Source organism: Heterocephalus glaber, unplaced genomic scaffold, assembly GCF_053883595.1.
Source record: "Heterocephalus glaber isolate CG9 unplaced genomic scaffold, H.glaber_assembly_v1.0 deba00001586, whole genome shotgun sequence".
Lineage (NCBI taxonomy): Eukaryota > Metazoa > Chordata > Mammalia > Rodentia > Bathyergidae > Heterocephalus > Heterocephalus glaber.
Genome location: NW_028258364.1, coordinates 11,718,766 through 11,731,016, shown reverse-complemented (window position 1 = coordinate 11,731,016; position 12,251 = coordinate 11,718,766). Strand labels below are relative to the sequence as shown.

Here is a 12,251-nt window from a genome sequence, read left to right as displayed (position 1 = left end):
CAGTACCTGAACCCCAAACTGTATTACCACAGTCTACACTCAATTACAAGTCTGAACTTTTATTCACCATCTACTTATTTTTTCATAATGAAAATAAAAACAGAGAAAATACAAAGGAGCCACATCAAAATATCGATAACAGTAGTTTGAGGTTTTTAATTTTCAGTAAATTTTGCTGAATGATTTCTTTTGAAAAATAGTTAATATTTATCAAAAAAGAAATACACATTATTCTCTGTGTGGTAAAATAACAAGGGTAAAGTGACTACATTAAGACTCAACTGCAGAACTTTGTAAAGTTTGTTTAAATAGCTCAGCTAATTATACAAATGCAGAGCATATCAGAAGAGATATTGTTGAGCTACCCCTCTGAGTTTGAGAGTTATCCATGTTGAAAGAGTTGTAAGGAGATTATGACGGGCATGCTGATTTGAGACGTTTGACAAATTCTCATGAAGATTTAGTTAAGGGCTTATAATCAAACATATAGAAACTTTGGAAAATCAAGGATGAGTGATATTACCATGTGAAAGAATGGCCCAGATAATTCTGCTGAGCTTTGTCACATACACTCGGAGAAGATGCTAAAGTCAATATGTTAATTGGTTGCTATAAAGGTAATACAAATTTGCTTCCACAAAAGAGTATATCCTTGAAACTCAGTCCTTCAAACACTCAGTGGAAATTATCTGCAGCCAAAGCTACAATAGTTTCTTTACTCTACTCATGTCAAATCCCTTAAAGTTATTCTTTCTACAAGTAGAATAGCTATTTGAAATCTGCACTTATTTTTAACAAATGGATAAATGAAAATAGGGCTAAAATATTTTTTAACAAAATGCTTCCTCTTAACAGACAAAAACATCAATGGAGTTATGAATTTTTTGAAAATCAGCTTCCCTTTATAGTGATTAGTTAAAGTGATTATAGGTATGGAAGAAGGGAGTAACAGAGTGAAGGTTAGCTAGAAGGACAGAAATTGCAAAGAAAAAAATAAAACTACAGACAAATTCAAACCTTAGGTGAGGTTATTCTGTTCTAGTTTCTGTATATCCTAATTGATTGAAGGTAGATAAGGTAAATACCTATAATTAACTTATGTTTCAAAAAACATTATATTTCTAATGTATTTTTGCTAAAATTAGTATAAAATCCAATAAAATAAAATGGCAATGTGTGGTGTAAATACGCTTCATTGACTGAATTAAATTCTTTCTACTTATTTTATACCTCTGTCTTTTTAAAATTAATTGTGGTTAATATTAATATGTTTTTAACATAGGTTCTTTCATTTGTCTTAATATTTTCCTTAAATGAAAATTTTCAGTGTCTTGTGATTCATTTAAGACAATTATTATTTTTATTTAAATTTCTTTTAACTGATGTATAAGAAATCATATTATATATATTCATAGGGTACCTGTTGATGTTCTGACACTTAAATACACAGAGTAAGGTTTAAATAAATATTTCCAAGTGTTTAACTATTCATCTCACATTTAATAAGATGTAGTGTTTAAAAATAATGACTTCAATGTGCTTACTGGTGTGATTGCTTAAAACTAAATAAGAAGACTGAGGGTATAACTCAGTGGTAGGGGATTTGCCTAGCATGCTAGAGGACCTGGATTCTATGTCAAGCACTGCAGAAAACCTAAAATAAAAATATTAACTTTACTTCTGGATACCAGTTTTTTTTTTTTTTTTTTGAGTAAATAGTCTTACATAGAATTCTAGAGCTAATTAGCTATATCGGTCTTTAAAAATAACCTAAATTTAATTATTTGTACCTAGAGCGATCTGTTAATTGGTCTCAGATTTAAGTTTTTTTTTTTCGCTTTTCATACAACATTTATTTCTCCAATTTGTATTGAAGAAATTTCCTGAGGGGGGAAAATTGATCTTCCACACATAAAAGTCAAGTAATAGAATAAAAATATTTGTAGCACATACATAAAATAAGGTGAAAAGAAAACCTAGTAGAAAATGAATTCAGATTGCACCAAATACTATTAATACCAATAATACATAAATGGATAAACTATTTGACTAACAAAATTAAAATGATTAACATGTGAAAAATTATCACTGATCTTATTTACTTTCTCATTGCTGGGAAAAGATACCTGACACCCACAAGTTAAAGGATGAAAGATTATTTTAGCTCATAGTTTGTAGAGGTCTCAGTCCATAGTCAGCTATTTCTAACATAAGGTGGCATGGCAGAGGACAGACAGTCCATGGTAGGGTCAGCAGGAAGCAGTAGCTATCAAGCAAGGAGGAGGAGAAAGGGCTCGCCAAAGACTCAACGCACATCTCTTTTTGCAAAAAGAAGTTGGTGTCTGGGATTCTATTCACAGCACTCAACCATCCAGGCACTCGGAGGCTTCTGCAAGTGCAATTTAAGGGACACTGGCTACTGCTGGAGGCACAGACCTTGGCATTATCCATGTGGGGCTGATTTTAGGGACATGAAGAATGCAAGACTTGTGGGGTCAGGAAGGCTTTCACTCAGACTTAAGTTTGAAGATCCTTTCACAAGTACAGTATGACAGGATATAAAAACACAGAAGGTTGAAAGACATTTTGGTAGAGATTAAGAAGACATGTCTCTAATCCATTTGAGCTTCTTCAATACCAATAAACATTTTAAAAGGTTATCTGATTCCTTATTAATAGTGAATAACTTTCAAAATCTCCTTTGCAGCAAGTATCAGTGCGTTACTAGAACAAAGGGTTTTGTGGAAGTTTCAACCATTGTTTGAAAACAGTTAAGCCATTTTTGATCCTTCTTCCTAATCTCTTTATCTACAAACTATGTGTGGTATGGATGCTGCTATACTGGCTTATAGGCTTAGATATTACATAGTAAAATATTTGGATAGAAAAATTGTATTTTTAACATTAGAATGTATATTTGAAAGTTTACAAGAAAGCAACATAAATATTCATCTTGTTTGGCATATTTTATGAAATTATTTTTGCAAGGTTTTTGTTATTATGGCTAAATTGAAGAATGCGTACTAACCCATTTGTGATAGTTCGTTGTCGTGTCAACTTGAATAAGAAATGGTGAGTGGAGTGCTTTAGCATAGTTCTGGGTATGTCTGGATGATGGACTTCTTGAAAAAGGAAGACCCAGTATGGGTGTGGGTGGAACAAATAGCAGGCTTTAAGGGTGGATGCAATAAAAGGGGAAAGAAGAAGCAAATCTCACTTCTGTTTGTTTGGACTCCAGGCTTTGCCATTGCCCTTGGAACTCTGTCTCTATGCTTCCAGAGGAGACTCCTCAGCCTTCCAGCTCAGATTCTCTAACCTTTTGATATGGAGTTACACAGGACCCTCCAGTGAGGTCCAGGCCTTCAACTTTTGACTGGATGCTTTGAATCTCCTGTCCAAAGATAGCCCCTTTGCACTCTCCCACTTGACTCTCCAGACAGCCATTGTGAGCCTAGTTTGTAATTATATATGTATATATATATATATATATATTCTAGGGAACAGTAACTAATACAAATTTTGGTACCAGGAATGGCTTTCGAGAAAGAGAATTAGAAAGATACATTTCTTTAATGGTTTTAGTGGTTCTTGGAATTGGTTCTCTAATTTTATGAGACCTAAAGCTCCTACGGTCTCTCATTCTGAATATGTAGAATACTGATAATCTGTGGCTTTAACTGTTTAAAGTAATAAGCAATGTAGATTCATTTGGTTATCTTAATTACCAAATATGAGATGCAAGGAATTCAGTGGCTCCCACATAACACTTTTGAATATTTTTTCTGGAGTGGAAATATAATGATGCTAGCTGGTTGGCCTTTCAGGACAAACTACTGAAAAGTTTGTCCAAAAGTACATAAGATACCTAAGCATAAAATATCTAAAATCTTCTAAGTGTGAAGACAAATTAATAAATGAAAATAAGGAGCTCAAAGACTTAAATTTCCATCTTCAGACACACACAAATAATCTGAAAATTTCCAAGTGCAACCTGAAAGAGAATCTTCTCTTCTCCAGCCACTGGGCTAAGATTGCAGAAACCCGAAAACAAGACCTTATAATTTTATTGGCTGAAATACAACATACATTTAACATTCAGCTTCAAAGTGTACCTTAAGCAAAAGTGAGGGCACTCATCAGAAAAGAATGGAATTCCACAATTTGGGATAGAGATGTTTGAGAAGATCCTGATATTCAGCTCCTAATGAGACTATTTTGTCAGAGGAAGAGATCCCTACCTCACCCCTGTGGTATTTACCTTTCCACTTATGCCTGGGGAAACCAATCCTCCATTTCCCCATGCAGTTAGCAGGCATGATAATGCTGAAACTCCACAGGATCCACCCTCACAACTCACTTTAGCCTCTAGGCCTATAACTATGCTCAAATCCCAGGAGACTCCAAAAGGTGAGTGTGGCCCATGAGGAGGTCTGCTATACTCCCAAAGGACTTCTTGAATTTTCTACCTCATATAAGCAGAAACCTGATGAACAAGTATGGGAATAGATTTTAATAGTATGGGATAATGGTGACAAAAACAGATTCGGATCAGAGTTCGTCTATATGGTCCCATTAAGTGGAGATTCTGAATTTAATGTTTTGGCTCAGAGAGCTAAAAAAAGGTGTTTATAGTTTATTTGGCTGATTAGCAGAAGTAAAGGTCAAAAGATACCCCACCATGAATGAGTTAAAGATGCCTGAAATTTCTTGGTTTACTGTTGATGAAGGGATTTAAAGGCTCAGAAAATGGGAATGCTAGAGTGGATTTGCCATGTTGAACCTAATCTTTTCCACTGCAATGATCCAGAAAATGTACACTTCACTATGACAGAACTACCAGAATCCCCAAAGAACCCTATTATTGTTCTTCTCTGTATGCCAGATCTTAGAGTAGAGACTAAACTCATTCAACTAGGACATTTAAGGGGAATGGGTTGAATTGAATCCCTGAGAGTCAGGGATCAAGTGGCAGCATTTAAAGGCCAAAAATAAGGGCCATATAATGGACACCAGAAGCTGAACAATGATCAGGAGGGTCTAACACATGTAGATCTATGGTGTTGGCTAATTAGTGATGATGTTACCAAAAGTGAAATAGACAGGAATCCTGCTAAAATTTTACTAGGTTTTTATACAATCAGAAAAATTTAAGGGCAAATAAACAGAAGCCTACCTCAAATTGCAGTAACAGAATCACAACCCCTAAACCAATTTCCAGATTTGAGCTAGTTCACAGGCACAGAACCCCATGAATGAAGGGGTGGCCAGGTACTCTTTTTTTTTTAATTAATTATATTGGCACATTTAAGGTAAACAATATAACGGCATTCATCATTGGAAATTTGCATCTTTACATAATCCATCTTGGTTCTTATTTTTTCCCCATTTCCCTGCCTTCCCTTCCACCCCTCCACCCCTCCCTATCTACAAAGTCTTGGTTTCCATTTTTCTTTTTTTCATATTAATTCCATTTCCTTCTTTCTTTTTCCCCTACCCCTCCCATTTCCCCTTCCCCTTTGCACCTTTTCTTCCTATTTCACAGTATCTTTTATACCTTTTAGTTCTTATTTACACTTTCAGTTTCTCACACTAGAGAAAGTATTCGATATTTACACAAGTGTGTCCTACTTATTTCACTTAAGAGTATCACCTCAATGTGTATCCATTTAGCTATAAATGTCTCTAGTTTCTTATTCTTTATGGCTGAGTAATACTCCATTTCATAAAAAAAAACCCCAAAAACCCACTTTCTTTATCCAGACTCCAGTTGATTGTCAACTGGTTTGTTTCCAAGTTTTAACTATTGCGAATTGTGCTGCTATGAACATGGGGACCCTAAGAACTCCACTGAAAGTCTTCTGGACTTAATAACCAATTTCAGTAAAGTAGCTGGACACAAGGTCAACACACAAAAATCAACAGCTTTTCTGTACACAAGAAACAGACTCACTGAGAGAGAAATGGGGCAATCGATTCCTTTCATAATAGCATCCAAGAAATTGAAATACCTAGGAATCAACCTAACAAAAGAAATCAAAGACCTCTTCTCTGAAAACTATAGCACTCTGAAAAGAGAGACTGAAGCTTCCTGCCGAGGTGCCTGGAGCGGGTTCCGGACTCACCGACCTCCCGGCCCCTGGCCCAGTCCTTCCAGGCGTCCCCAGATCTCTGGGTGTCAGGGCTGTGTGGTCAGACTCACGAGCCAGGTCCCTCAGGTAGCAGCACGGGTGCCAGCTCCTCTCCACCCGCCCGCCTTTCAGAGACTTCCTCGTGGGGAGGGCTGTCTGCAAGTAATGTAGGGACACTTGCGATATGAAGTTGGAGCCCTGGTTTCTGCCATTGGATCCTATACTGTGAGAGCTGGTTATGCTGGTGAGGCCTGCCCCAAGGTGGATTTCCCCACAGCTGCTGGAATGGCGCTAGAAAGAGATTATGGAAGCACCCTGATGGAAATAGATAGCAATAAAGGCAAACCAGGCGGTCCCACCTACTACATGGACACCAACGCCCTGCGTGTTCTGAGGGAGAATATGGAGGCCATTTCACCACTAAAAAATGGCATGGTTGAAGACTGGGATAGTTTTCAAGCTATTTTGGATCACACCTATAAAATGCACATTAAAGCAGAAGCCAGCCTGCATCCCGTTCTCGTGTCAAAGGCGCCGTGGAATACTAGAGCAAAAAGAGAGAAACTGACAGAGTTAATGTTTAAACACTACAACATCCCTGCTTTCTTCCTGTGCAAAACTGCAGCTTTGACAGGATTTGCTAACGGTCATTCTACGGGGCTAATTTTGAACAGTGGGGCGACTCATACCACTGCAATTCCAGTCCACGATGGTTACGTCCTTCAGCAAGGCATTGTGAAATCCCCTCTTGCTGGAGATTTTATATCTATGCAATGGGGAGAACTCTTCCAAGAAATGAACATAGAACTGACTCCTCTATTTATGATTGCATCAAAAGAAGCTGTTCGTGAAGGATCTCCAGCAAACTGGAAAAAGAAAGCGAAGTTGCCACAGGTTACAAGATCTTGGCACAATTACATATGTAACTGTGTTATCCAAGATTTTCAAGCTTCAGTACTTTAAGTGTCAGATTCAACTTACAATGAACAAGTAGCTGCACAAATGCTAATTGTTCATTATGAATTTCCTAATGGCTACAACTGTGATTTTGGTGCAGAATGGCTAAAAATCCCTGAAGGGTCATTTGACCCTTCCAATGTAAAGGGGTTATCAGGAAATACAATATTGGGAGTCAGTCGTTTTGTCACTACAAGCATTGGAATGTGTGATAGTGATATTAGACCCTGTCTCTATGGCAGTGTGATAGTGGCAGGAGGAAACACTAATACAGAGTTTTACTGATAGGTTGAATAGAGAGCTTTATCAGAAAACTGGCTCTATATTAAAATGAGTTTGTGCTTTCCTTGAAATGCACTTACTCTGATTATGAGCATTTTATAATTTTGTTTAAATATCTATTTTCTCTAAATATTTTGCTTTCAGTAAAATGGTTTCCAACTACGCTTAGTATATTAATTACCAGTGAATGGTAGAATTGCTTTTTATGGACTAGTAAAGTTACTGCCTATGCTTTTTACCTTAGGCTTTTAAAATTAAATAAAAATTACCAGCCATTCCAGAAATTAAAAAAAGAGAGAGAGATTGAAGAGGTTATCAGAAAATGGAAAGACATCCCTTGCTCCTGGGTAGGAAGAATCAACATAGTAAAATGGCCAGGTACTCTTGAGGAAGAACCCTGGAACACATCCAGACATTTACATGGTCAATATTTCTCCTATCTTTTTCCCCAAAGGAACCTAAAGCCTTTTACCAGAGTAACTGTATGTTGGACCCAGAGGATCCAAAATATCACTGTGGCCCTCTAGTAAGTGTAGGAGCTTAGGAAGGTCAGGTAATCCGTGGAGAACTAACCAAGGTCTGACTCACAGTGGGTCCATTAGTCCCCCAAATCCAACCTGTAGTTATTTTCCCACTTCTATGATGCATAATTGGGATAGATAAAGAATCCTCACATTGATACCCTCGCCTGTAGTGTGAAGGCTATTATAGTTAGAAAGGTCAAATGGAAGATATTAGTAAGTCTTTATTTGGGGAAGTAGTAAACCAAAGACAATATTGTACCCCTGAAGGAATTGCAGAGTTTAGTGTCACTATCAAGGACTCAAAAGTTGTAGGGCTGTTGGCTCCCACCAAATCCCCTTTCAGTTCTTCTATTTGGTCTGTGAAGAAAACAGAAGAGTCTTGAAGAATGATGGAGAATTTCCATAAATTGAATCAAGTGCTGACTCCAATTGCAGCAGCTGTACCAGATGTGGTTTCCTTGCTTGAGCAGATTAACATCTTCTGGAACATGATTGGGCAAATACCTTCTTCTCCATACCTATCCAGAAGGCTCCAAAATTCCAATTTGCTTTCAGCTAGCAAGGTCAGCAAGGTCACTGTCCTACTTCAGCATTATATTAATGCTCTAACCCTGTTCCACAATGTATTTCTCAGGGAACTTTATGATCTTTCTCTTCCACAAGGTATGATCCTGGTCCATTACACTGATAATATATTATGCTGATTGGCCCTAATGAGTAGGAGATGACAACCACTCTGGACTTGTTAGTAAGCCCGGGAAATAAATCTAAATAAAATGTGAGGTCTTCTATCTCAGTGAAATTTCTAGGAGTCCACCAATGTGGGGAATGCACATATATCCCTTCTAAGGTGAAAGCCAAATTGTTGCATCTGGCTCTACCTTCAACCAAAAAAAGAATTACAATGATGAGTAGGCCTATTTGGACTTTGGAGCAATACAGTCTTCATTTAGGTGTTTTACTCTAGTCCATTTTTTGAGTGACTCAGAAAGCTGCTAGTCTTGAGTGGGGCCCAGAACAAGAGAAGGCTCTGAAAAATTTCAAGGCTGCTGTGTAGGCTGCCTTGCTCCTGGGGGCGTGATCCAGCAGATCCCATAACACTTGAAGCCAATGGCAAATTGAGATGATATTGGAGTCTCTGGCAGGCCCCTATAGGTGAGTAACAGCAGAGGATTTTAGGATTTTGGGTCAATGATCTACTATCATCTGCAGACAACTGCTCTTCTTTTGAAAGGTAGATTCCCATCCTACTACAAGGCCTTAGAGGAAACTGAACACTTGACCATGAACACCAGGTTATTGTGAAACCTGAGCTGCTCATCATAAACTGGGGATTATCTGGTTCAACAAGTCATAAAGTTAGATATGCACAACAGCAGTCTACCACTAAATGGAAATAGTGTATGCATGACTGAGCCTGAACAGGTCCAGAGGGCACAAATAAGTTACATGAAGAAGTTACCCAAATGTCCTTAGTTCCTACTCCTGCTATTCTGCCTTCTGTCTTCCAACATCCACTCATGGCCTCGTGAGGTGCATTACATGATCAGTGAGAGATGAAGAAAAGGCTAAGTCCTGGTTTAAAGATGGTTCTGCATGTTATGCAGGCACCACCTGGAAGTGGACAGGTGCAAAAGTATAGCTTCTTTCTGGTACATCTCTGAAGGACAGTGGTGAAGGGAAATTTTCACAATTGTTACAGCTTCAGGCACTGTACCTGGTAGAACTTTTCACCTGGAAGAAAAAATAGTCAGATGTCTGACTCTATACTGATTGACTGGCCATAGTAAATTATCTGATCAGGTGGTCAGGGACTTGGAAAAAATATGCCTGGAAAATATAAGACATTTGGGGAAGAATTATGTAGATAGACCTCTCCATATGGCCAAAGTATGTAAAGATGTTTGTGTCCCATGTGAATGCTTCTCTTTTCATCAGCAGAAAAGCACTTGAATAATCAAGTGGATGTGATAACCCATTCTGTGGATAGCAGTCAAACTTTTTCTTCAGTCACCTCTGTAATTGCCCAGTGGGCTCATGAACAAAGTGGCCATGGTGTCAGGGGTGGAGGCCAAGCATGGCAGATCAATATAAACTTTCGTTCATCCAGAATTATCTGGCTAGGGGGCTGGGGATTTAGCTCAGTGGTTCTGGCACCTGTCTTGCAAGCGCAAGGTCCCGAGTTCAATCCCTGGTACCAAAAAACAGAATTATCTGACTATATCCACTGCCGAATGCTCACTATGTCAACAGGATAGACCGACACTGAGTCCCCAATATGGCACCATTCCTTGGGGTGATCAGCCTGTTACCTGGTGGCACATTGATTATATTGGACTGCTTCCATCATGGAAAAAGCAGTACTTTCTCCTTATTGATAGAGACTTTTATTCTGGATATGGTTTCCCCTTTTTGTCATTTAATGCTTCTGCCAAAATTATCACTCATGGACTTTTAGAATGCCTTATCCACCATCATGATATTTCACACACCATTGTTTTTGACCAGGTAGCACAGTTCACACCCAAAGAAATGAGGCAATGGGCTCATGCTCATGGAATTCACTGGTCTTGCTATGTTTACCACCATCCAGAAGCAGCTGCTTTGATAAAAGCATGGAATGGCCTTTTGAAGAAGTAGTTATAGTACCAGCTAGGTGGCAATACCTTGCAGGGCTGGGACAAGGTTCTTCAAAAGGTTGAATATGCTTTGAATAAGCAGCCATGATGTGATATTTTGTCTTCCATAGCCAGAATTCATGAGTCCAGAAATCAAGCATTAGAAGTGGGAATGGTACCACTCACTATTTCTCCTACTGATTCACTAGGAAAAATTTTCATTCCTATTCCTGCAACCTGATGCTCTGCTTCCCTATACGTTTTAGTTCCATAAGCACCAAGGCTTGTACCAGGTCTTGCTTTCCTGACAGAGTGACCAAGACCTTAATTCTTTTTTTTTTTATTCTTTTATTGGTACATTGTAGGTATACAATACATTGACATTTCTCATTGGGAATTGTACCTTTACATAATGCATCTTGGTTCTTATTTTTACCCATTCCCGGCCCTTCCTTCACCCCCTTCACCCTTCCCTATTTACAAAGACTTTGTTTTCAATATTTCCATTTCTCATAATTTTTCCTTTCCCTTCTTTCCTTTCCCCTGCCCCTCACACTTCCCCTACCCCTTTGGACCTTTTCTTCCTATTTTGCATTATCAATTATTCATTCTAATCATTGGTACATTTTAGATACACAATATGATGACATTCATCATTGGAAATTTTCACTTTTACATAATCTCTCTTGGTTCTTATTTTTCCCCCTTCCCCTGCTCTTCCTTCAACCCCTCCATCCCTTCCTATTTACAAAGACTTTGTTTCTATTTTTCCACTTTCTCATATTAATTCCATTCCCTTCTTTCCTTTCTCCTACCCCTCATAGTTCCCCTTCCCCTTTTGCCCCTTTTCTTCCTATTTCACATTATCTATTATACCTTTTAGTCCTTATTTACACTTTCAGTTTCTCACACTGCAGAAACTATTCAGTATTTACACATGTGTGTCCTATTTATTTCACTTAAGAGTATTGCCTCAGTGCACATACATTTAGCTATAAATGTCTCTAATTTCTCATTTTTGATGGCTGAGTAGTACTCTATTTTATTAAAAAACACATTTTCTTTATCTAGTCTCCAGCTGATGGGCATTTGGGCTGTTTCCAAATTTTAGCTATTACGAACTGTGCTGCTATAACCATGGGTGCAAATATATCACTGTGGTATGATTCTTTTAATTTTGGGGGGAATACACCCAGCAGGGGAATAGCTGGGTTAAATGGGACTTTGAGGTATCTCCATACTGATTTCCACAGTGATTGCACCAGTCTACACTCCCACCCGTAGTGGAGCAGGGTTCCTCTTTCCCCACAGCCCTGCCAGCATTTTCTATTGCTTGATTTCATGATAGCAGCCATTCTTTCTGGAGTGAGGTTGAATCTCAGTGTTGTTTTCATTTGCATCTCTCGAACGACTAGTGATGTTGAACATTTTTTTTTCATGTATTTATTTGCTATTTGTACTTCTTTGTCTGAGAAATGTCTATTGATTTCAGATGCCCATTTTGGGATTGGGTCTTTAAATTTGGGAAGTCTGATCTTTCTAAATTCTTTATAGATTCGAGATAGTAGACATTTGTCTGAGGAACAGCAGGTGAAGATTTTTTCCCACATTGTGGGTTGTCTCTTCACCCTGCTGGAGGTTTCTCTTGCTGTGCAGAAGCTTTTTAATAAGAAGAGATCCCTCTTGTTGATTGTTTGTGCTAGTTCACAGGCAACTGAGGTTTTGTTCATAAAATCTTTTCC

At 38.2% G+C, this 12,251-nt stretch overlaps 1 pseudogene; it reads left to right on the top strand.

Annotated features, from left to right (window-relative positions):
• The first annotated feature begins 6,398 nt into the window (after positions 1 to 6,398).
• On the top strand, positions 6,399 to 7,419 carry LOC101724816 (actin-like protein 6A pseudogene; annotated as a pseudogene).
• The last annotated feature ends 4,832 nt before the right edge of the window (positions 7,420 to 12,251 follow it).